The sequence below is a fragment of the Schistocerca nitens genome, chromosome 4 (assembly GCF_023898315.1).
Source record: "Schistocerca nitens isolate TAMUIC-IGC-003100 chromosome 4, iqSchNite1.1, whole genome shotgun sequence".
Classification (NCBI taxonomy): Eukaryota; Metazoa; Arthropoda; class Insecta; order Orthoptera; family Acrididae; genus Schistocerca; species Schistocerca nitens.
In genome coordinates this window covers 830292488-830316250 of record NC_064617.1, presented here as the reverse complement: position 1 = coordinate 830316250, position 23763 = coordinate 830292488, and the positions used below count along the sequence as shown (strand labels likewise).

General features: G+C 42.8%; 1 pseudogene; it reads right to left on the bottom strand.

Moving 5' to 3' along the window:
- Window positions 1-18920: 18920 nt before the first annotated feature.
- On the bottom strand, window positions 18921-19038 carry LOC126253728 (5S ribosomal RNA; annotated as a pseudogene).
- Window positions 19039-23763: the final 4725 nt, after the last annotated feature.

Here is a 23763-nt window from a genome sequence, read left to right as displayed (position 1 = left end):
CTAAATCACTCCAGGCAAATGCCAGGATGGTTCCTTTCAAAGGGCACGGCCGACTTCCTTCCCTAATCCGCTGAGACCGATGACCTCGCTGTCTGGTCTCCTTCCCCAAACAACCCAACCCAGCCCAACGTGCTGTCATAGAATTCCTGTGCTGTGAAAACGAGACAGTGGAAAACATCCACAAGAGGTTGAAAAAGTTGTATGGAGATGCTGCTGTCGATAGTAGTACAGTTAGCCGGTGGGCAAGCAGGTTACGTGATGAAAGCGGGCACGGCAATATTGAGGACTGTCCTCGCAGCGGCAGGACTCGTACTGCACACACTCCAGACAATGTGCAGAGAGTTAACGAATTGTTGACTGCTGACAGACGTATCACAGTGGTTCAAATGGTTCAAATGGCTCTGAGCACTATGGGACTCAACATCTTAGGTCATAAGTCCCCTAGAACTTAGAACTACTTAAACCTAACTAACCTAAGGACATCACACACACCCATGCCCGAGGCAGGATTCGAATCTGCGACCGTAGCAGTCCCGCGGTTCCGGACTGCAACGTATCACAGTGAACGAATTGTCACTCTACGTTGGGATAGGGGAAGGAAGTGTTTGCACAATACTGAAAGTGTCGGCAAAAGCAGGCACGGCCACATGTCAGTCAAAAAAAACCATGGAAGCCATCACAAAACTCGGATGGACAACACTGAAACACCTGAATGAGATTTTCACTCTGCAGCGGAGTGTGCGCTGATATGAAACTTCCTGGCAGATTAAAACTGTGTGCCCGACCGAGACTCGAACTCTGGACCTTTGCCTTTCGCGGGCAAGTGCTCTACCATCTGAGCTACCGAAGCACGACTCACGCCCGGTCCTCACAGCTTTACTTCTGCCAGTATCTCGTCTCCTACCTTCCAAAGGCAGAAGTAAAGCTGTGAGGACCGGGCGTGAGTCGTGCTTCGGTAGCTCAGATGGTAGAGCACTTGCCCACGAAAGGCAAAGGTCCAGAGTTCGAGTCTCGGTCGGGCACACAGTTTTAATCTGCCAGGAAGTTTCACTGAAACACCTGCTTTACAGTCCTGACCTGGCTCCATGTGACTATCATCTCTTTGGGAAGCTGAAAGACTCTCTTCGTGGAACAAGGTTTGAAGACGATGACTCCCTTGTGCACGCTGCCAAACAGTGGCTCCGACAGGTTGGTCCTGAATTTTACCGTGCGGGTATACAGGCGCTGGTTCCAAGATGGCGTAAGGCAGTTGAGAGGGATGGAAATTATGTGGAAAAAAGAAAATATTGTTCCTAAAGGGTGTATCTACACACTGTAAAACTTTCAAACATGTAGAATAAAAGATGGATTTTTTAAAAAAATTGTGTGCATTCCTTTTGGAGTGACTCTAGTATATCTTAAACATTATGTCCATTCGAATTTCGCGCCGATTATCCCATGCACCCAGAGTGCAAATTTGTACTTCGTTGTGATAGTTCGACCTGTTGTGCTGCCATTCAAGAACAGCATTCCAGAGGGTGCTTTCAGGAAGGGTAACGCTCTCCCAAACACCGCTGTTGTTACCCAATATGCTCTACAGCGTCGACATGTTGCCTTGGCCCTCTCAATCACCAGATCTGTCTCGAGCACATATGGGACATCATCGAACGACAACCTGTATTGACCGATCAAGTGCAACAAACATGGAACTCTATCCCACAAAGTGACATTGTAAGTAGCCGGTTTACATGTTTGTATCCTGGCAGCGTGATAGACTGCATTATTAACTCTGACAGTGCTGTGCGCCCTCGGCAAGAATTTGCTAAATACATTGTTTGCTCTGCAACAAAGTCTTTCCTTTCCGAAACTGTATTTAGCTGACTGTATTGGTGCTTGCTGTATCGCTGTAGTTCGTGTAATGAAGACTTTTTGCGAGGTAAGTGTGTTATGAAATGTATAGGTTATTGTTAGGATTTCTTCTAATTCAGGGCCATTCTTTTGTGTTAATTATTTGAGCAGTCAGATTACGTTTGTGCAGTATTTGCCAGGAATAATTCTGTAGGTCAGATATGAAATAATAAAGACAAGCAAAGAGACAGTACGCTCAGTTCCACTCAGCAGTATAAGCAGGTTCACTTGCATTCAGTTTCACTCAGCAGTTTCAGAATTAAATTTAGAATTTTCACCTTCCCAGTTATTTCAGCTTAAGTAAAAATTTAATATAGAAGTTTCAACATGTGGCAACTGTACAAATGGTTCAAATGGCTCAGAGCACTATGGGTCTTAACTACTGAGGTCATCAGTCCCCTAGAACTTAGAACTACTTAAACCTAACTAACCTAAGGACATCACACACATCCATGCCCGAGGCAGGATTCGAACCTGCGACCGTAGCGGTCGCGCGGTTCCAAACTGTAGCGCCTAGAACCGCTGTGCCACTCCGGCCGGCGGCAACTGTACAACACAATGCATGCATATTTGCGTGCTTCCATTCAACATTCTAGCAGTTTCACTGGTAAATGATGTATCAGCATTTCACATTTGCAATGGCGTATCTCGCGCATAGTTTAGCCTGAAATCTTATAATGTTAATCATTTAAATACATTATCTAGACAAATGTATTCCTAAATTTCATTATTGTACATTAATTATTTTTTGGTCTTGCGACATTTTTCCCGTCAGTGTAGTTCTGTAAGACGAATTTGCTGTCTATTTCGAACACGGTACTAGTATTTGATCACGTCATTGAGGTTTGTGTCCTATAACGTACTCGAGTCTTCCCTTTTGTGTCATTTCTTTATTGTTTTCGTTGTTGAATAAACGCTCTTCTTTCGATAGAGCACGTAGGCACCAGTTCTATTGCATTCAGCAGCTGCTTCCTCAATAAACGTGGTGGCAGTGGAGCTACAATCAGTATTCTTATGGCACAAAACCACCTCGAGAAAGGAAATAGAAACCACACGGTCACGTGTGAGCCGAATGCGTGTACCAGAAGTATGAGTGCAAAGTTATCTTTAGCTGAGTTAGTTAACTCGTAACTCAATGGAATCAGTCACCAAATACAAAGCAATGTCGTATCCGCGCGATGGACCTTTAGAGAGACGTTTGTTCATATGGAGAGACGAACGAACTGCCATCTGCCTGCCATGGTGCCAGTTACTTCTAGCCACCGAGACTAGCAGAGATTCCCTCGATCGAAGGGAGACTGTGTAGCGAAAGTACAGCAAGCTTTTCGGTGACTGCCATTTTGGAACTATTGCTCTTCTGATCAGACACTGAGAAGCCAAAACATTATGGCTGTCGGCTTAAGAGCTTGCTGGTCCACCTTTCGAACACAAATACTTCAGCGCTACACTGTGGTATGGGTGAAAATCTTTTGGCGCGCACGCACGCGCGCGCGCGCTTGTGTGTGTGTGTGTGTGTGTGTGTGTGGCCCCCACATTATGTGCGTATGTATACACCAAAAAAGTGCATTATGTCGCCTTCACTATGTAAGGTGTCAGGCAAATCCAACACCTTCCATGAAAACCCTGCATGATAGAAAATCCGGCAGTATGTCACATAGTTCCGAATAAATCCTGACATTAAATTAACCAAAGTAATACGATCAACGAGTGAGCAAATGGAATACCACAGACTAACACAAGAATGCCTAAATGCATGTCATACCTTCCCACCGTGAGACAGACGCAGTTCCGAGGGGAGAAACGGGAACAGAAGCCGAGAGCAGAACCGTGTTAACCAAGAAGGCCCTACGATAAGGGACGGACATCCACGTCTCCAGCTAACCCCTAAGACCACCCCCAGCCCATGTTAAAAGCTAGAGCCCTCCAGAAGAACAGTATAGATCTTACGATAACACTAAGAGGGCCACACCAGCTGCAAGTTCTAGCGTGAGTCTATACGAGTCTATACATAGCAAACATTAAAAACATTGCCCCACCACGAAAAGTATAACGTTTCTCATTGGATAGACAGAATTTTTGTAGGCGGAGCTGAAGGTTAACATTGAGACCCTGACTGGTCAGTTGAAAACACAGCCAAATACCTTTTTCTTAAACCAACTTCGGTAAATTGTAGTAAAGAGAAGTTCGAGAGAGTTGCTACCGAGATGCGACGTGTGTGGAGCTGCGTCGCCCGCCGCCCCTGACGCTGCCTGACCACCGACAAGGTAATGAACGCACGCGACACCGCATAAGAGCGCATAAGGCTTCACTCAGAACTGCAGAAGTCTCATCTGTTATATCCCCTTTTTGCGTAATACTAGTGTCAATCGTCAATTAAAGCTCATGGTATTCACATTTGCTACTTGAAGTTAAAATCTGAAATGCGATGATTTTTCTGTTATATAATTATTGAGAAGCCACATCAGCCATTGTAATTTACGACAAATTAAGTAAGTAATTAAAGATAATTGAGGGTCACTGTAGACCAGTTTGATAGTTTTCTCTTTTATGAAACTTAATTTAAACCTAGAATATAGATGTGATATGGCATAGGTCATCCTTCGATCCACTGTAGAGGAGGAGGAGGAGATTAGTGTTTAACGTCCCGTCGACAACGAGGTCATTAGAGACGGAGCGCAAGCTCGGGTGAGGGAAGGATGGGGAAGGAAATCGGCCGTGCCCTTTCTAAGGAACCATCCCGGCATTTGCCTGAAGCTATTTAGGGAAATCACGGAAAACCTAAATCAGAATGGCCGGAGACGGGATTGAACCGTCGTCCTCCCGAATGCGAGTCCAGTGTGCTAACCACTGCGCCACCTCGCTTGGTGATCCACTGTAGAACTTGGAAACCCATTCAGGGAATATTCGTTCACATTTTTGTTGAATGTAGTTGGTTTTTATCATCCTATATTAAAATATTTCCTTTCATCAATAGCGCAATTTATAAACAATGTTTTGTGAGTAGAATAAAAATTCCAATGGTAAACTTAACTGCTTTTTCGTCGTTATTTTACCAGCTAACTAAAAATAGGAAAGCCTTGAACCCCTTCCACTTAATTTAGTTAGTATTAAGATTCTTTTAGAGGGAGTGCAGTGGAGCGGCCGCTGAAATCATTAAGTATTGCCGCTACGTTCTTCGTTACCTTTCCGCTTGTTACCTGTCGCTGGAACTTCGAATTTTCCCTTGGCTGCACGACTCTTATAGGGCTTCATTCGAAGGACGTGAACCGTATCTCAGATCTTTCGTCGTCTTGTGGCGGGGTCGAAATCTTCAACTTCATAAGTAACATCAGACAACTGTCTTACAACCTTATAAGGCCCAAAGTAGCACCTGAAGAGATTGTCAGAGAGCAACCTTCCGAACAGGAGTGAAGATACAGACGAGATCACCAGGCTGGTAGGCAACAGGGCGGTGGGTCGCGTCATACCTTCGGCGATCGTTTTCTTGAGCCTGCAACGTGCGGGGTCGAGCTAACTGTCGAGCTTCCTCAGTTCTGGTTAACACCTGGCCGATGTAGTCGTCGTCCACGTCATCAGTATGTAACGGAAACACAGTGTCCATCGTCGTCGTCACCTCACGCCCATGCAACAGGAAAAATGGCGTAAATCCTGTGGTGTCTTGTTTGGCGGTGTTGTAGGCAAACGTCACGAGAGATAGCATATCATTCCAATCGCTCTGCTCAACATTGACGAACATTGATAGCATGTCGGCTAAGGTCTTATCAAGGCGTTCAGTAATCCCATTAGTCCGCGGATGGTAGGCAGTCGTCATGTGATGAGCAATGTTTGCACCGAAGTTTTATCTCGGTCACAAGATTCGATTGAAAAACTTTCCCTCGGTCCGTAATTAACGACCTTGGGGCACCGTGATTTAATACAATGTCTTCTACGCTGAATTTGGCTATCTCGAATGCTTCGGCTGTTTTCACAGCTTTTGTAATGGCATACCGCGTCAGATAATCAGTGCAAACAATAATCCATCTATTGCCACTAGCAAACGTTGGAAATCGTCCGAAGAGGTCAATCCCAACACGCTGGAAAGGCGTTTCGACTGGTGGAATTGGTATGAGTCGGCCAGGTGGTTTCTGAGGAACTGCCTTTCTCCTCTGGCACTCTCGACAGTGCGACACATAATGATGGACACTCTTAAATAAACCTGGCTAAAAAAATCTCTTGCGGATCCTATCGTATGTCTAAATAATTGCTAAATGTCCGGCCTCAGGTGTGTCATGGAATTTCTGTAGAACATCTTAGGGCATGTACTTAGGAATCACTGGTAGCCACCTCTTTCCAAACGGATCAAAGTTTTTCTTGCAAACTAATCCATTAACCACCTTAAATTGTCCTTTGACATCCTCTGACCGATTTAAGGCAAGCATAATTTGAGATATCTTGGCGTCCTTCTTCTGCTCAGCAGAGAGATCCTGGAGTTTAGAGAGACAGTCACTATCTTCATCAAAGTCTTGATGGTCTTGCACAGGGTTTCTTGAGAGACAGTCCATCTTGGTGTTTTCTTCCACTTTTGTACACTATAGTAATGTCATACTCTTGAAGACGTAGTGCCCACCTGGCGAGTCGTCCTGTTGGATTCTTAAGACCAGTCAAACAAGTGATGATGGTCTGTAACAACTGTGAATGGCCTTCCAGAGAGATACTGTCGAAATTTGGACATCGCCCAGATCACAGCAAGACATTGTCTTTCTGTAGTTGAGTAGTTTCTCTCGGCTTTTGTAAGTGACCTAGAAGCATAGGCTATAACCTTCTCTTTTCCATTCGAAATCTGCACCAGAACAGCACCGATCCCATACCCACTGGCATCTGTGTGTAGTTCTGTAGATGCTCTCTCATCATACAGACCAAAGTACAAGGTCAGCCGTCAGAGCTTTTCGCAGCACATCGAAAGAATATTGTTGAGCATCACCCCAGATAAACTTAGCATCGGCTTTTAACAACTCTTGGAGTGGCCTGGCTTTGATACAAGTCTTTGATAAAACGACGGTAATAAGAACACAACCTGGGGAAGCTTCTCACGTCTCTAATATTTTTAGGAATAGGAAATTCCGTTATAGATCTCACCTTTTCAGGGTCTGGCCGCACACCTTCATTTGACACAAGGTGTCCAAGTATTGTAACTTCTTTTGCTCTAAAGAGACACTTTCTTGGATTAAGTTTCAGTCTGCCTTGTTGGAGACACTTAAGAACGGCCCTCAGCCTTTTTATATGTTCATCAAACACTATAATGTAATCTAAATAACAAAGACACATCGTCCACTTCCGGTGCCGTAGAAGATTATCCATCATCCGTTCAAAAGTTGCTGGTGCATTACACAAACCAAACAGCATTACCTTAAACTCATACAAGCCCTCAGGGGTGATGAATGCAGTTTTCTCACGATCAGCCTCATCTACTTCGATTTGCCAATATCCCGAGTACATGTCCATGGTTGAGAAAAACTTAGCCCCATTCAGACAATCTAGTGTATCGTCAACTCGTGGAAGAGGGTAAACGCCCTTTTTAGTTATCTTATTAAGCTTCCTGTAATCAACACAAAAGCGCCAACTGCCATCCTTCTTCTTGACGAGACCCACTGGTGACGACCATAGGCTCTGCGAATGCTGAATGATGTCATTCTTCATCATTTTCTCTGCCTCGTCGAGAATTAATCGACGTTCCATTGTTGACACACGGTATGCTCTCTGGCTTATTGGTTGATGGTCTCCAGTGCTAATCCAGTGCTTCACCGTCGATTTGTCTAATTTGCTCTTCACCTGTGGATTGAAGCATTCAGAGAACTCTTGAAGAGTGGAAAGTAGTTTCTTCTGTTGTTACTTAGTGAGATATGGTGATAGTCGAGCAAGAAGATCGTGTCTCGTAGTGGTAGCGCTAATTTCGCCCCTAGATTCGGCATGGGAGGTTTCTATGACACCCAGCTGTTCTGCAATTAACGGCTCAGCGTTTGCTATGCACATGCGTTTTGGAAGGATCTGCGGTTCTCAGCGACAGTTAACTATCCACAATTCACCGAATCAATTCTTAAACGAGACGACAAAGGCTGGGATGACCAAGTTATTCTTCAGTGGAATGCTTCTCTTAAATTCCACTACAAGATCCATGGTTTAATGCATGGCATGACACATGACAGCTACCATTCTAGCTCTGACTGCAGGAATGATCACTTCATCCAGCACACATAGTCTCCACGCACTCGGACGCGCATCTTCCTGTCCACAGTATCTCATCTCGTCTAGCATAATCTTCGAGCGACCACAATCTATAATTGCTTGAGAAGCTTTCAAAAAGTCCCATCCGAGAATAACATCATGACTACACTCTTGTAAGACGATGAATTCTAAGGGCTGAGTATGGCCACTTATACCCACACGAATGACACATCTTCCTGTATGTTTTACGTATTTCCCATTAGCCACCTTCAGCAGAGATGTTTTGCTGTCGACGAATACGGTTTTCTGCTACTGGCGGCGGTACTTCTCCGAAATGACTGAATATTTGCTCCAGAGTCCACAAGAGCTTGGGCTGGTCGGCCATCCATGAGGATGATCGACGGCGGAGAATTTTTCTCTTCGGCGGCCTCACCTTCAAGGAAGGTCGCACCCTTTAGTTTTCCAGGTTGCAGCGGCTAAGGTGATCGGCTGGAGCTTCTAAACGGCAATGGAACCTTGATCGACGTTTTAGGAAGTGTCCTCTCCGGCGGCTAGCTTGCGGCCTACGTCGTCCTGCACCCACATCTTCTTGTTCACCTTCGTCGTCCTGGAGTTGGCGTCGGCTAGGATCGGTCTGCTGTCTTCTGGCACGGATGTCATCAAATATCCGCCGCCTTTCTCGACAATAGCGCACCACATGTCCCGGTCGTCCACAGTGGAAACATACTGATTGGTTATCCTGGATCCTCCAGACATCAGTCTTCCTTGGTGCCCAAACACGTTCCTCATGCGGCATTGTAGGAACATAAATCCGCCTGGGTCTCGACCTTTTTACTGTTTTAAAGGGAAATGAAGGGCAAGAGATTTCCTCTATTTGACGAAGACCACTTGTGAAATCAGTTTTTTCTTCCATCACAGACATCCATACAACGTTTGGAAGCCGTTCACACTTCTTGCGTGTAGTTCAGTTTTGATGCATTTTCTCTATATACTGGCACCATTTTATGAAGTCGTCTGCTGTCGAAACCTCCTTCAGGAGTAGGGCTTGATAGATGTCCTCAGCAACACCTTTCATGAGATGTGCAACCTTATCTTCATCCTTCATTCGAGGATCCACTATTTTACACAGCTCCAAAACGTCTTGAATGTAGGATGCTGTCGTTTCTCCTGGACGCTGTGCCCTGCACTTTAATTTATCTTCAGCCTTGCGCTTCTGTCGCTGTGTATCGCCGAAATACTTAAGCAGTTCTACCTGGAGTACTGCTCAAGTTGTGAACTTCTCCTCGTTGTTCCCATACCATTGCTTGGCAGTGCCCTCCAAGTAGAAAAATACGTTAGCCAAACACACGGTGTCATCCCATTTGTTAAATTTGGCTATACGCTTATATACCTTCAGCCACTTGTTTGGATCTTGGCCATCGTCACCAGAGAACCCGGGAGGATGTCTCATGTGGTGGCACACAGTTGCTGTCATCGTGACGTCCTCTTCTTCTTCTGTCTTCGATAGATTGCGATCTGTTGAATATGGCTTGAATTCGGGTCTCTCCCACGTAAACGGCTGCTCTTTCCTAGCCTGATGGGAGCCACTGTGTCGTCGATAATGTGCGGTATCACAAGTTCAAATACCCTGCGCCTCCACCAGAATAATGGCCCGGAGAGGAAGATGTAAGTAGATGAATGACAAACACAAACACAAACTTCACGTAACGAAGGTTTATTCAGCACTTGCACGTACAAGAGCGCGGAGCGAACTCCCTCCGGCCAGAACACATACCGTATATATACAGCTACAGAACATTCCAGTACAATGATTCTTGCCATTTGTGGATGCTTCTAGAATGTACTCGAACCGAATATAGAAATTAAAATTTTTCAGTTCACATGCATTTCTAACTCACGATCTTCCAAGCAACAATCCAGTATCGTAACCACTACTCAACGGCGACTGCACTACTCGGCTTCTTCTGCGACAATATGTTTTTGCCGCTCACTAAAAGAACCTGGCAGCTCCCTGGTGTCAGTGGAGTTACAGGCTTACCTCCACTAAACACGTACACCAGCTGCACTGCCTGTACGCCTCAGCTTCTAACACGAGAGTGCTTAGAGTGTTATGGGATTCCCACCGTTTGCACAAATGCTCAGATTGCAGCAATTTCTCTTAAATGGCTTCCTTCACCTACTTTCCGGCAACCTACGCGACGGACTGCCGCCTGGTCCAGGTAAAATTTTTTGCAAAGCAGCGCCCTCTTCCTCCGACCCTAAGTGGAAAGAGGGGAGTGCCACGGTCTGAAGTACCTCTGCAGGTGCATTCCACAGAGAGCTACTTACCAGAATCACTCGCACAGCCAGGTCACTGGATTCAGCATTTGTGGCTTGCAAACCCTCTCTTTCCCTGTTCTCCGTCACCTCCACTATGGCCCCCTGGTTACAAGTACTCTACTTGCTACAAATGCAGTTACATGAACGTTCTGCCCAAAATTTCCTGATATAAAAAAGTGATAAACTAAAATGTAGTACTGGGGAAAACAAAAATCGTGACCTACAATATGAATATTAATCTGACTGACAGTGTTGTTAAAGAAAGAGAGTGGCGTGCCACCTGTCAACATTGCAAAATTCTTTCTGTAAACACTATGTAAAAAAAGTAGTTTGGAACCCCACTCATGATGGAAATATATTAAATCTAATACTAATAACACTAAATCTGAGATCAGTAACCATGAGGCAGTTGTAGTAATAAGTATTAACAAAGTACCAATGCATATGTTCGGTAAACTGGATAAAGTCAATTAGAACATTGAATCTTTCAACTCAGGACTGGAGCATGTAGAGGAACTATGAATCAAGTTCAAAAGAATAGTTGACCATGAACTGAATTAATAAGTATGTATTATAACAGTTCATGATGGGAGCGATCATCCATGATATACAGTTACTGTAAAAAAAATTCTAAAGCAACTGTGTCTACTGCATAATAGGTGTGTAACAAAGTATAGCGCCATAGATAGAGAGATGCTGAGTGAAACACGTTTGTCTATGAAGACGGCAATGCGTGAAGCGTAATGATTAACATAGCAGAATATCATCGGAAGATCTTTCACAAGACACGAAGAAATTCTGGTCGCATGTACAGGCTGATGTAGGCACCAAAGTTAGTGTCCAGGCACGGATGAACGAGACATGAACCGAAATTGATGGTGGCCCAGCAAAAGCAGAACTCTGTTTTCAAATGTTCCTTTACAAAGGAAAACCCAGAAGCATTACCCAGTTTAATTCTCTTACTACAGAAAAGATGACTGAAATAAATATTACTGTCAGCAGTGTTGAGTACCAGACGATATCGTTAAAACTGAACAGTGCTCCAAGATAATTTTTATAAAAGAAAACAGATAATTCTTCTTCTGGACCTATCGTAGCACTCGTGTTACTCGTCTTTTGTTGTGCACTGCAGATGCGATTGTTTCCTACCCACCTTGCACAGCACTGGCAGTACCAGATTTCGTCTCCTGTAAGGATAATTTGCAGGAATTATCAAAATCGGTCATACTTGTCAGTGAAATATTCAGTAGATTCAATCCACATTGCTCGTCAGTCAATCTGTATACACAAATCAATAACAGATCATCTGCCCAAATCAATATAAACTATGGTGTTTCGACAATGCCTGTCAGTCCACAATTCCTCCAAAAACTTTATCAGAGGCAGTTCTCAATTTTGTGCCCTCATCAGTCTTTTTTGTACAACAATTTTTATCTTCGATATTTTGATGGTTCACCGGAATTGTTTCCTTCTTGTTCCGGAAGGACCTTAACCAGATGTAATCAAGGTCTCAGCACACAAATTGTGTTCTGTACAGTTGCATCAACAGTTCATGTTTCTCGCAATTTGTAGCAAATCTTAAAGCGTTACTTAACTATGCTGTGACGCTTTACACTCAGTATGCGGAAGAAAGAATATGGGGAGAAGTAGGATACTGAAGTACTTAGGAATGAAATGTGTTTTACGTTCTGTGGAGTTGTAGATACTACGATAATGAATACCACGATAGTCAGTTCAGTTGAACAGAAGTGGACGTCTCTAAATCACCTTGAAGCTCTGCTGTCACATTTAACATAAAAAACAAATAAATATTGATTGCTGATGACTTTAACGTAGATTGTCTTAAGAGTTCTTCCAGCAAGGATTTTTTACAATCAGTAACAGTATCATTAGAGTAAATTCATACCTTAACCTTCCCAACTAGGTTAGCCACTTGCTTACATATAGCCGCTGATAATATCTTTATAGAGAGGTCTAATGAAAAAAAATTATGTTGTAAAACCAAGAGGCACTGGCTTTCCACACTATGGCATGCCTTTTCTTTTGTTAAACTTTAATACTGGACAGGATACAAAATCTGCCGAATCGAATTCAAGAGGCTGCTCAATAAGCAAAAACTTGATTATTTCAGGAAACTCCTAAAAGACATGAACTGGAGTGATGTATGCAGCACTAATTGCGTGAATGAAAATACAACACTTTTATTAATAAAGAACTTATTTTATTTGAACACTGATGCCCCGAAAAACTAACTTAGGTTAGGCCAAAGTCTATAAAGAATAAAGAACAAAGAAATTGTGTAAAACGAAAAGGAAACTGTATCTGTCAGCCAGAAAAAGCTCTGATGTTGACGCAGTGGCACATTAAAAGTCATACTACAAAATTTTAACGATAGTAATACAGATGCAAAGCAAATGCATTACAAGAAAAAGAGTATCACATCAGATAACAAAATAAAGACAACATGGTATATAGTGAAGGAGAAGACTGGTAGAACAAGGCATGAAGAGGGGCAAATACCATTGAGAGAAAATAATTTTTTAGTAACAGATGGGTCCAGTATTGCAAAACTTTTTAATGAACATGTCATAGCTGTTCCTGGAAAGATGGTGTTATTGGCTTCAGTAGATGCTGCCATGGAATACCTCAGACCAGACAGTACAGAGAATTCCACTAACATGAATATGACCCTCACCACTGAAGCAGAAGTAATGTCCATTATAAAATCTTTAAGCTTAAAAATTCTAGAGTATATGATAAAATATCAACAATGTTAATTTGAGTTTAGTAACGTATTACGCTATGTTTGAAACCAGTCGTTTATCAGTGGAACATTATCTGATTGATTGAAATGTGCTCGAGTTAAGCCTTTGTTTAAGAAAGGAGATAAAGAAATACCTACAGATTTCTGTCATTGTGGAATTGCCAGCATTCACAAAAATTGTAGAAAAGATAATATACAGTCAGTTCCTTTTAACCACCTGACAACAAATAATATATTGCCAAAGTCTCAGTTGCGACATCTAAAGGGTTGTGAATTGAGATGGCTATCTACACATTCAGTCAAAATGTATCACATTAGACACAAAACTGCAGACAACTGGTATATTTTGTAATCTGCCAAAGGCATTTAATAGGGTAAATTAAAATGTTATTTTAAGGCAATTTGAATAATATGGAGTAACAAGAAATGCTGCAAAATTGTTCAATCCCTACATCTCTGACAACTGGAAACAAACATTGTCATTAGGAAAGAGACATGAATTATGCTATCAGGCGTCATCCATCTGGGAGCTAATTACATGTTGCGTCCCACAAGGTTCCATCTTAAGGCCCTTTATTTTTCTTGTGTCAATCAGTATATCGATGTCCTTTCACACTAACGTTACGAGATGCCAAAGTTGTTTTGTTTGCAGATACAAAAATTGCAATAAATAGCAAATCGAGTGTAGTCTTAGAAAGATCGGTTACTTATATTTTCATGGGCATTAAGAAATGCTTCCTAGACAGTTCTTTGTCACTAACTTTGAAAAAAAAAAAAAAAAAAGGGGACATGCAATTCAGAACGTATAAGAGGTTTCCTACCAGTATATCCCCAAAATATGATGACAAAGAGATAGAGGAAGTGGACTGTGTTACATTCGTAGGATTATAACTTGATAATAAGTTCAACTGGGAGGATCAAACCACAGAACTGCTGAAGCGCCGAAACAAATCTATGTTTGCAGTACGAATGCGTACATAGGTGATATAAAAATGAAAAAAACAGAAATACTATGCTTGCTTTCACTCCATAATGTGATATGGGATTATTTTTTGGGGTAATTCATCAAGCCAAGTTAACGATTTATGGGTACTAAAAAGTGTAATAAGAATTATTTGTGGTGTGAACTCAAAAACATCCTGTTATGGACTGTTTAGCGAACTAGGGATATTAACTACTGCTTCTCAATATATTTATTCCTTAATGCAATTATCATTAAAGATACATCTCTTTTCAAACCAACTGCTCAGTTCATGGAATCAATGCTAGAAATAAGAATAATCCGCACAAAGGTTTAATGTCACCTGCTTTGGTATAAAAAGGTGTCCATTATTCAGAAACACATATTTTCAATAACTTTCTAGCAACCATAAAAAGTTTAACTAGCAATAAAGTTAAGCTTAAGAGGAGCCTAAAGGGTTTATTAATGACCAACTCCTCCTACTTTTCTTACTAGAAATAATTGATGTGCGTATGTGTGTAGTGTGTCTGTGTGTGTGTGTGTGTGTGTGTGTGTGTGTGTGTGTGTGTGTGTTTTACTTATAATATAAAATAATGCGAATGTTAGTACAATCTGAAAGTGTAAGTAAGTATTGTACGTATAATGATTCTTCCAGTCATACATGGAAATTCGTTAAAAATTTCTTTGACTCATTCCATATCCAAAACGATCATTCCACTTGGGATCTATGGAAGGTACATTTGCTTTCTCGTACTTGTTTTTCATTGTAAATAGTTGATGTGTATACTTGTTCCTCTGTCGTGGTCTACATCCTGGACGATCTCCTCATTACAGACCAGTTGGAACGTAAAGTACATCTAATCCACTCTAAAAAGTGTAGCTGTGCTGAGATCAGACCCTAATGGCAGTGGCTGCTTAGGGGGAAAAGGACCTATGTTCCAAATATTTATTTTTAGAAAACTGTAAAATTTTCATTTATTGTTTTGAAATACAATAACTAATGCAGAATAGCAAGAAATCTTACTATTATTGCAAATCTACGAGAATTTTTTTTTAAAAGACAAGAACTTTTTTGAATTCAACAAATGATATATTTATAATGTGCATTTTACCAGAAATTTTTTTTAAAAAAAGGAACTGTGCTGAAAAAAAGTGATATGGAGTAAAACAATGTCCCTACACCCACATCCAACACACCACGCTGGACACACCTGTTATGCTCGAAAGACGCTCCTATGGTTTCGCTCAAGGGCATAAACTCTTAACATTTACTTGTTACATGTGTCTATCACTCCGTGTCCTTCCGGAAGAACTTGTACCCTGCACCGTACAATCACTTCTGAACATGAGTAACTCATACTCTGTCAAGTCACATAAACGTGTCTGCCTGTCAAAATCTTGAATAACTATCTTTTTTAGCGCGGTCCGCTACGACGGACAGCTGCGTTGTTTCTCGGTTGAGGATCCGTTGACGCTAATAGCACTATGTAGGTGGTCCCACATTACGTCGACTGGGTTTTAATTCGGGGTGTTTCGTGGCCATGAGAGTATGGTAAACTCATTCTAGTGCAATCGAACCACGCTCGCACACTGCAAACTGTGTGGCGCGTTGCATTGTCCTGCTGGTAGATGCCACTGTGCAGAGCAAAAGTAAACTGCATGTAGGAGTGGTCATAGTCCCCACGGACAGATGCATTATTTTGTTGGTCCACTGTGCCTTCCGGAATAACGAGACCACTCAGGGCGTGGCACGAAAACATTCCCCATACCGCAATGCTCCATCTTCGTTTGCTTTCAGACGTTTCACATCGTGCATGTCAACGACCATTTGTCCTATGTAGTATAAGACGTGAGTCATCTGAAAAGACCACCTGCCGCCGCTCATTGGACGTCCAGATGCGGTACTGACTTGCGAATTCCAGCCTTCGTGGCCGATGAACAGTAGTCAGCATGGGTGTATGAACCAAGCACTTTCTGTGGAGACCCATAAGCAGCAACGTTCGCTGAACGGTCGTTGGCGAGACACTGTTGGTTCATCTGGGCAGTTAGTTGCTCAGCAGCTGTACGTCTCTTCACCCATACAAATCTTCACAGCCGTCGTTCACCGCTCTCATCTAAGGCCTGTGGTGCACCACAAACGATTTCTCTACCAAGGACACTTCTCAGGGACGTGTAGTTGCATCGTAAAGCAATAAAACTGACTGTGAACCACATCCCAGACTATTAACAATGCATGCAGTGCAGTAAATAACCGCATGGTATGTGCAACAGTGCCTCAAATAAAAAAAATGGCTGTGAGCACTATGGGACTTAACTTCTGAGGTCATCAGCCCCCCTAAAACTCAGAACTACTTAAACCTAACTAACCTAAGGACATCACACACATCCATGTCCGAGGCAGGATTCGAACCTGCGATCGTAGCGGTCGCGCGGTTCCAGACTGTAGCGCCTAGAACCTCTCGGAGTGCCTCAAATAAAACGACACCACAGGAAAATACTTCGAAGAAGCATACCGGAATAGAAACCTGTCACCACAAACAATAAAATAAAGGTGAACCATGCTTCCTTGTAAGAATCTCTCTACTAATGAAACATCGTTCTCAGCCGACACATCAACCTGTCGTATGTGTATTTTGATACTAAACTGTTCTTTTTCATGTACCCATGAATAATGAGATACCTGACCTCCGGAGGAAAACTCCCTGGTCGTTCTTCATGCTGTCAGCCTACTTCGACAACCTGGCCAACCTCTCCATGTTACTGTCCGCTTTCGAGGGTCCTCGCATCGATGGACAGCCTGCCCAGCGAGCTGTTGCGCTTCGCTTTCACCTCAACAACACAGCAGAAATTCAGCAAATTACAATTCTCCATTCAACGTTACAATAGTACACTGACGCGTCAAAGAGAATCGTATAGGCATACATATTCAAATACGGAGATATGTAAACAGGCAGAATACGGCGCTGCGGTCGGCAACGCCTATATAAGACAGCAAGTGTCAGTCAAAGTTGTTAAATCGGTTACTGCCGCCACAATGGCAGGTTATCAAGATTTAAGTGAGTTTGAACGAGGTGTTACAGCCGGCGCACGAGCGATGGGACACAGCATCTCCGACGTAACGATGAAGTAAGGATTTTCCGGTAAGACCATTTCACGAGTGTACCGTGAATATCAGGAATCCGGTAAAACATCAAATCTCCGTCATCGCTGCAAGAACGGGACCAACGCCGACTGAAGAGAATCGTTCAACGTGACAGAAGTGCAACCCTTCCGCAAATTGCTGCAGATTTCAGTGATGGGCCATCAAAAAGTATCAGCGTGCGAACCATTCAACGAAAAATCATCGATATAAGCTTTCGAGCCGGAGGACAACTCGTGTACCCTTCACGACTGCACGACACAAAACCTTACGCGTGACCTGGGCCCATCAACACGGGCTTTGTACTGTTGATGACTGGAAACATGCTGACTGGTCGGACGATTTTCGTTTCAAATTGTATCGAGTGGATGGACGTGTACGGGTAAGGGGACAACCTCATTAATCGATGGACCCTGCATTCCCGCAGGAGACTGTTCAAGCAGGTGGAGGCTCCGTAATGGTGTGGGACGTGTGCAATGGGAGTGATATGCGACTCCTGATATGTCTGGATGCGACTCACAGGTGACACGTACGTAAGCATCCTGTCTGATCACCTGCATCCATTCGTGTCCATTGTACATTCCGACGGACTTGGACAATTCCAAGAGGACAATGTGACACCCCGTACGTCCAGAATTGCTTCGGGGTGGCTCCAGAAACACCATTCGGAGTTTAAACACTTCCGCTGGCCACCAAACTCACCAGACGTGAACATTAATGAGCATATCTGGGATGCCTTGCGATATGCTGTTCAGAAGAGATCTCCACCACCTCGTCCTCTTATTGATTTATGGACAGCTCTGTAGGATTCATGGCGTCAGTTTCCTCCAGCACTACTTAAGACATTAGTGGAGTCCATGCCACGTCGTGTTGCGGCATTTCTGCGTGCTCACGGGGGTCCTACAAGATATTAGTCAGCTGTGCCAGTTCCTTTGGCTTTCCAGTGTTTTTAAACAAGAGTATTGGAAAACTCTAAAAAATGTAATAATTACTGAATGATTTTTCCTTTGTGAAGAACACTGAATGTAATAACTATTTAGAAAAAAAACGAACAAACGTCAATATCACATGACAATTGAACGATTCCAAAACTTTATTCTCCATAAAAGTCTAAAGAAAAAATCTCCGAAGAACTGACCATGTGGCATTGCAACTAAGATGTGTGAAATACGTCGAAAGAAGCCTCCACAAAATCCTACTGAAACGTGTTAAGGTTTTGCGTAATATTTTATGTCGTTATGCAGACATCAAATATAATTATAAAAAGCAAAATAAAACTGAGGCCTGTAAGCCCATATCTGGTTTTGACCACTTTGTCTGAGTAGGTGGACGAATAAAAATACGGGTTCATCTCTTAAAACACAGACCTCTGTCAAGCGACAACAGTCAATAGAGAGCAAATGTCATATGAATAAAGACCAATTAAATGAGCTAAAAAAATGTTCACACGAGCAGGCCATGAAGGTCCAGCAGTTCCGACCGGCCGCCGTGTCATCCTCAGCCCTCAGGCGTCACTGGATGCGGATGTGGAGGGGCATGCGGTCAGTGCACCTCTCTCCCAGCCTTACGTTAGTTTACGAGACCGGAGCCGCTACCTCTCGATTATGTAACTCCTCAGTTTGCGTTACAAGGGCTGAGTGCACCCCGCTTGCCAACAGCGCTCGGCAGACCGGATGGTCACCCATTCAAGTGCTAGCCCAGCCCGACAGCGTTTAATTTCGGTGATCTGACGGGAACCGGTGTTACCACTGCGGAAAGGTCGTTGGCTTTAATTACATCAGTTACAATCACTTAATTTGTATCAGATTTATAATCCATTGAAAGGAGAAAATATAAAAATGCAATAAATGAAGCAGGTGAAAGGAAATACAAACGTCTAAAAACGAGAAGCATATATCACTAAGGGTAAGACAGATGATGCTTACAGGAAAATTAAAGAGACCTTTGGGGATAAGAGAACCACCTGTATGAGTACCAAGAGCTCAGATGGAAAACCACTCCTAAGCAAAGAAGGGAAAGTAGAAAGGTGGAAGGAGTATATGAGCGGCTATAAAAGGGAGATGTACTTGGGGGCAATGTTATGGAAATGGAAGAGGACGTAGAGGAAGATGGGAAGTGAGATATAACACCGCGTGAAGAATTTGACAAATCACTGAAAGACTTAAGTCAAAACAAGGTCCCAGGAGTAGACAACTTTCCATTAGAGCTACTGATAGCCTTGGGAGAGTCAGCCATGACAAAATCTCTTCCGCCTGGTGAGCAAGATGAATGAAACAGGCGAAATACTCAGACTTCAAGAAGCATATAATAATTCCAATTCCAAAGAAAGCAGGTGCAGGTGTTGACGGTTGTCAAATTACCGGACTATCAGTTTAATAAGTCACGGCTGCAAAATTCTAACACAGATTCTTTACAGAATAATGGAAAAACTGGTAGAATCTGACCTCGGGGAAGATCAGTTAAGATACAGGAGAAATGTAGGAACACGCGAGGCAATCCTAACCCTACGACTTCTCATATAAGATAGATTAAGCAAAGGCAAGCCTACGTTTATAGCATTTTTAGACTTAGAAAAAGCTTTTGACAGTGTTGACTGGGATACTCTCTTTCAAATTCTAATCCTGGCAGGGGTAAAACACAGGGAGCGAATGGCTATTTGCAATTTATACAGAAACCAGGTGGCAGTTATAAGAGTCACGGGGCACGAAAGGGAAGCAGCAGTTGAGAAGGGAGTGAGACAGGGCTGTAGCCTATCCCCGATGTTATTCAATCTGTATCTTGAGCAAACAGTAAAGAAAACGGAAGAAAAATTTGGAGAAGAAATAAAAACTTTGAGGTTCTCCGACGATATTGTAATTCTGCGAAAGACAGCAAAGGACTTGGAAGAGCAATTGAACGGAACGGGCAGTGTCTTGAAAGGAGGATATAAGATGAACATCAGCAAAAGCAAAACGCTGGTAATGGAATTTAGTCGAATTAAATCAGGTGATGCTTAAGGACGTAGATTAGGAAATGAGACACTTAAATAGTAGATGAGTTTTTCTATTTGGGAAGCAAAGTAACTTATGATGGTCGAAGTAGCGAGGATATAAAATGCAGACTGGCAATGGCAACAAAAGCGTTTCCGAAGAAGAGAAATTATCAATATCGAGTACAGGTTGAAGTGTCAGGAGGTCCTTTCTGAAAGTTTTTGTATGGAGTGTAGCCACGTATGGAAGTGAAACATGTACGATAAACAGTTTAGACAAGAAGAGAATAGAAGCATTTGAAATGTGGTGCTACAGAAGAGTGCAGAGAATTAGATGGGTATATCACATAACTAAATGAGGAGGCACTGAATAGAATTGGGGAGAAGCAAAATTTGTGGCAGCATTGGGGAGAAGAAAAATTTGTGGCGCAACCTCACTAGAAGAAGGGATCTGTTGCTAGGACACATTCTGAGGCATCAATGGATCACAAATTCAGTACTGGGGGCAAGCGCGGGGCGTAAAATCGTAGACGGAGACCAAGAGATGAACACACTAAGCAGGTTCACTAGGATGTACATCGTGGTAGTTACTTGGAGATGAAGAGACTTGCACAGGATAGAGTAGCATGGAGAGCTGCATCCAAACAAACTTTGTACTGAAGACCAGAACAACAACAGTCCAATCAAAGGCTCTGTATGTAATATTTTTGTCGAAACAGTACGAATGCAACCAAAAGCAAAAAGACAGTCCTCAACAATTAACTGTATCTGTACGAAGTGAAGAGAGTTTTGTCATTGAAAGTCAATCTCACATGCAAATGTGCATGTAAGGCTCAACATTCAGCGGCATTTGTGGCGCCACAGCTAGACTGGACGAATTTTCCTGTGTTCCGAGAGAAATAGTTATTAAGTGACAGCATCAAGTACGCTCAAGTGAACGTAAAATATTTAAGTTTATCAGTACCAACACCTAATAAATTCAGAGAGGCATGAACCTTTTAACTAGTACTGAGATAAAAATGAGACTGTTAAGATGCTATAAGAGTACATACACGAGTAAAAAGCTCTCTTGTTCTCTTGCTACTAGGTCTCGGATGGAATTAGTTCTTTGTCGCTGATAAAAGTGAGTCGGATTTATGTGCGCAGACTGAATGTTCATTAAAGCATAAAAATAAATAGCGCATTACGACTACGTTATTTGAAGATCCTCCTTCACTTTAGATAAAAAGACGAAATGGATTTCATTCATTAAAAGTGAGGAAATGAAATACGGAAGCTTTTCATTTGGTTCGTGATTATTTCAAAAGCCATTTTGGGTGTAATTACTATTTGCATATTACATTCACCAGAACAGGCAGTCATTTATTTTTGTTGAAGTCCAAAAACTTTCTGAGTGCAATTATTACGAAATTAAACTTCATTTCTTTTCATGGTCAGTAAAATACCAAACGAATTGTTTCCAAGCTATGGGCAGTAGCTACTTTGCTGTTCAAAAGTAAATGAAAGTTAACAGTAATTATTATCATTCTTTACTATTACGAAAGTAACTCAGATTAAACAAAAGAGCATAAGGTCCCAGTTTTCTTATAACGTTACCGCAAAAGATTAAGTTTCCGTAGCAGTTTTACCTAACATTACATGCTGTTGCGTATCATATACGTAATATAAAGCAAATTTCATGTAATTAAGGCATCAAAATTGAAGGCTTCCACTGCCTTCAGTAAACTCCCTGCACTATTCAAACACGCTCGTTGTGTTCATAAACACCGTTTTGATTCGCTAAAAAATTTCGGTAGATGTTGTTCCTTCTGCGTGTAGGTAGCAGGTTACATCACGTGCCTCACACATTTTGCCAGAACTTCTTACCATCTTTCACGCAACTTGACACTATGACGTGAGTGTGCGTTTTAGAGTTTTCCTACCACGCTCACTCTGATCAGAGGATCCCCATCTACCACCCATTGTTGCCAATAGTCAAAAAGCCACAGACCATTATGATCACAGTACACTTACTTTCTGATAACGCCTCGTAATGCGAATAAGTAACGAGTACGTTTTATTAGTTACTTTATTAACGAACTGCATAGACGAGAACATTCCGTAAAAATTGCTGCGCGTGAGAAATTTTGCACTGAATATTTAACTCCAACGAGTCACCGAAAGAATAAGGCAACACACACATCCATCTTGACTGCCCACGTTATAAGCCTCTCAGTACCAGCAGGGGTACTAAACCTGCGCCGCGCAAACATTGACCTCACGGCATCACACTACCCATTCTTGGTGGTCAGATGCTGTTTCATTATTGCACCGGTCTGTCAGCCTTAAAGAGAATTAACAAATAATAGGATTCACAGAAAAATCCATGTGAGAGTACTAAATCCTTACACCTGTGTTATCCGAGTATGGTTAATATTGGCTGGAGCGCTGCGTAATTCATACATACTCCTTTGCGTTGCGTTGTCCAGCTATGATTCTTACTAGAAGACGTAAATAACATGAAAGACGACGAAACACTAATAGGTAGGTTTCTCTGCTCTAGAACGCCTGCTGGCGGCAAAAGGTTTGTTTACTTAGTGGCAATAACAGTAAAACTAATCCGACCGTTACACGCAGCAAACTACGCCGCATTCTCGTTAATTACTGTTTACCAAGGCGGTGGTCCGTTTATATTTGCTGTAGCGCTCCTCCCTCAATATTTTCACTGTAGCGAAATAGCATTCGAAGGAAGGAAGGAAGGAAGGACGGGAGATTACAGTGTAACGTCCCGCCGACGACATGGTCATTAGACACGCAGAAGAAGCTTGGATTTGGAAACAACTGGAAGGCAGTCCGCTGTATACGCTCAGAGCACAGTCGCACCATTCTCCTTAGGCAGTTTAGAGGGACAACATAAAACACAAACCTGATTGTCCGGACGGGGATGTGAACAGCCACCCTCCCAACACGAGTACAGTGGCTGTCTGACAGCTGCCCGGTTTCGCTCTGTAATTGTCTTCGTTCTATCCGTACAAATATCTATCCTATAACACACTGAAGGGTCAAACAAACTTGTACGCCTGCCTAATATTGTGTAGGGCCCCCGTGAGCACTCAGAAGTGCCGCATTACGACGTAGTATGGACTCGACTAATGTATGAAGTAGTGCTGGAGAGAACTGACACCATGAATCTTGCAGAGCTGTCCATAAATCCGTAAGAGTACAATAGGGTGGAGATCACTTCTGAACAGCACGTTGCAAAGCGTTCCAGATATGCTCAATAATGTTCATGTCTGGGGAGGTTGGTGGCCAGCGGAAGTGTTTAAACTCAGAAGAGTGTTCCTGGAGCCACTCTGTAGCAATTCTGAACGTGTGGCGTGTCGCGTTGTCCTGCTGGAATTGACCAAGTCCGTCGGAATACACAATGGATATGAATGGCTGCAGGTGATCAGACAGGATGCTTACGTACGTGTCACCTGCCGGAATCGTTCTGCCTGAAGTTCCATGGATTCATGAGGTTGTTCCCATACCCGTACACGTCCATC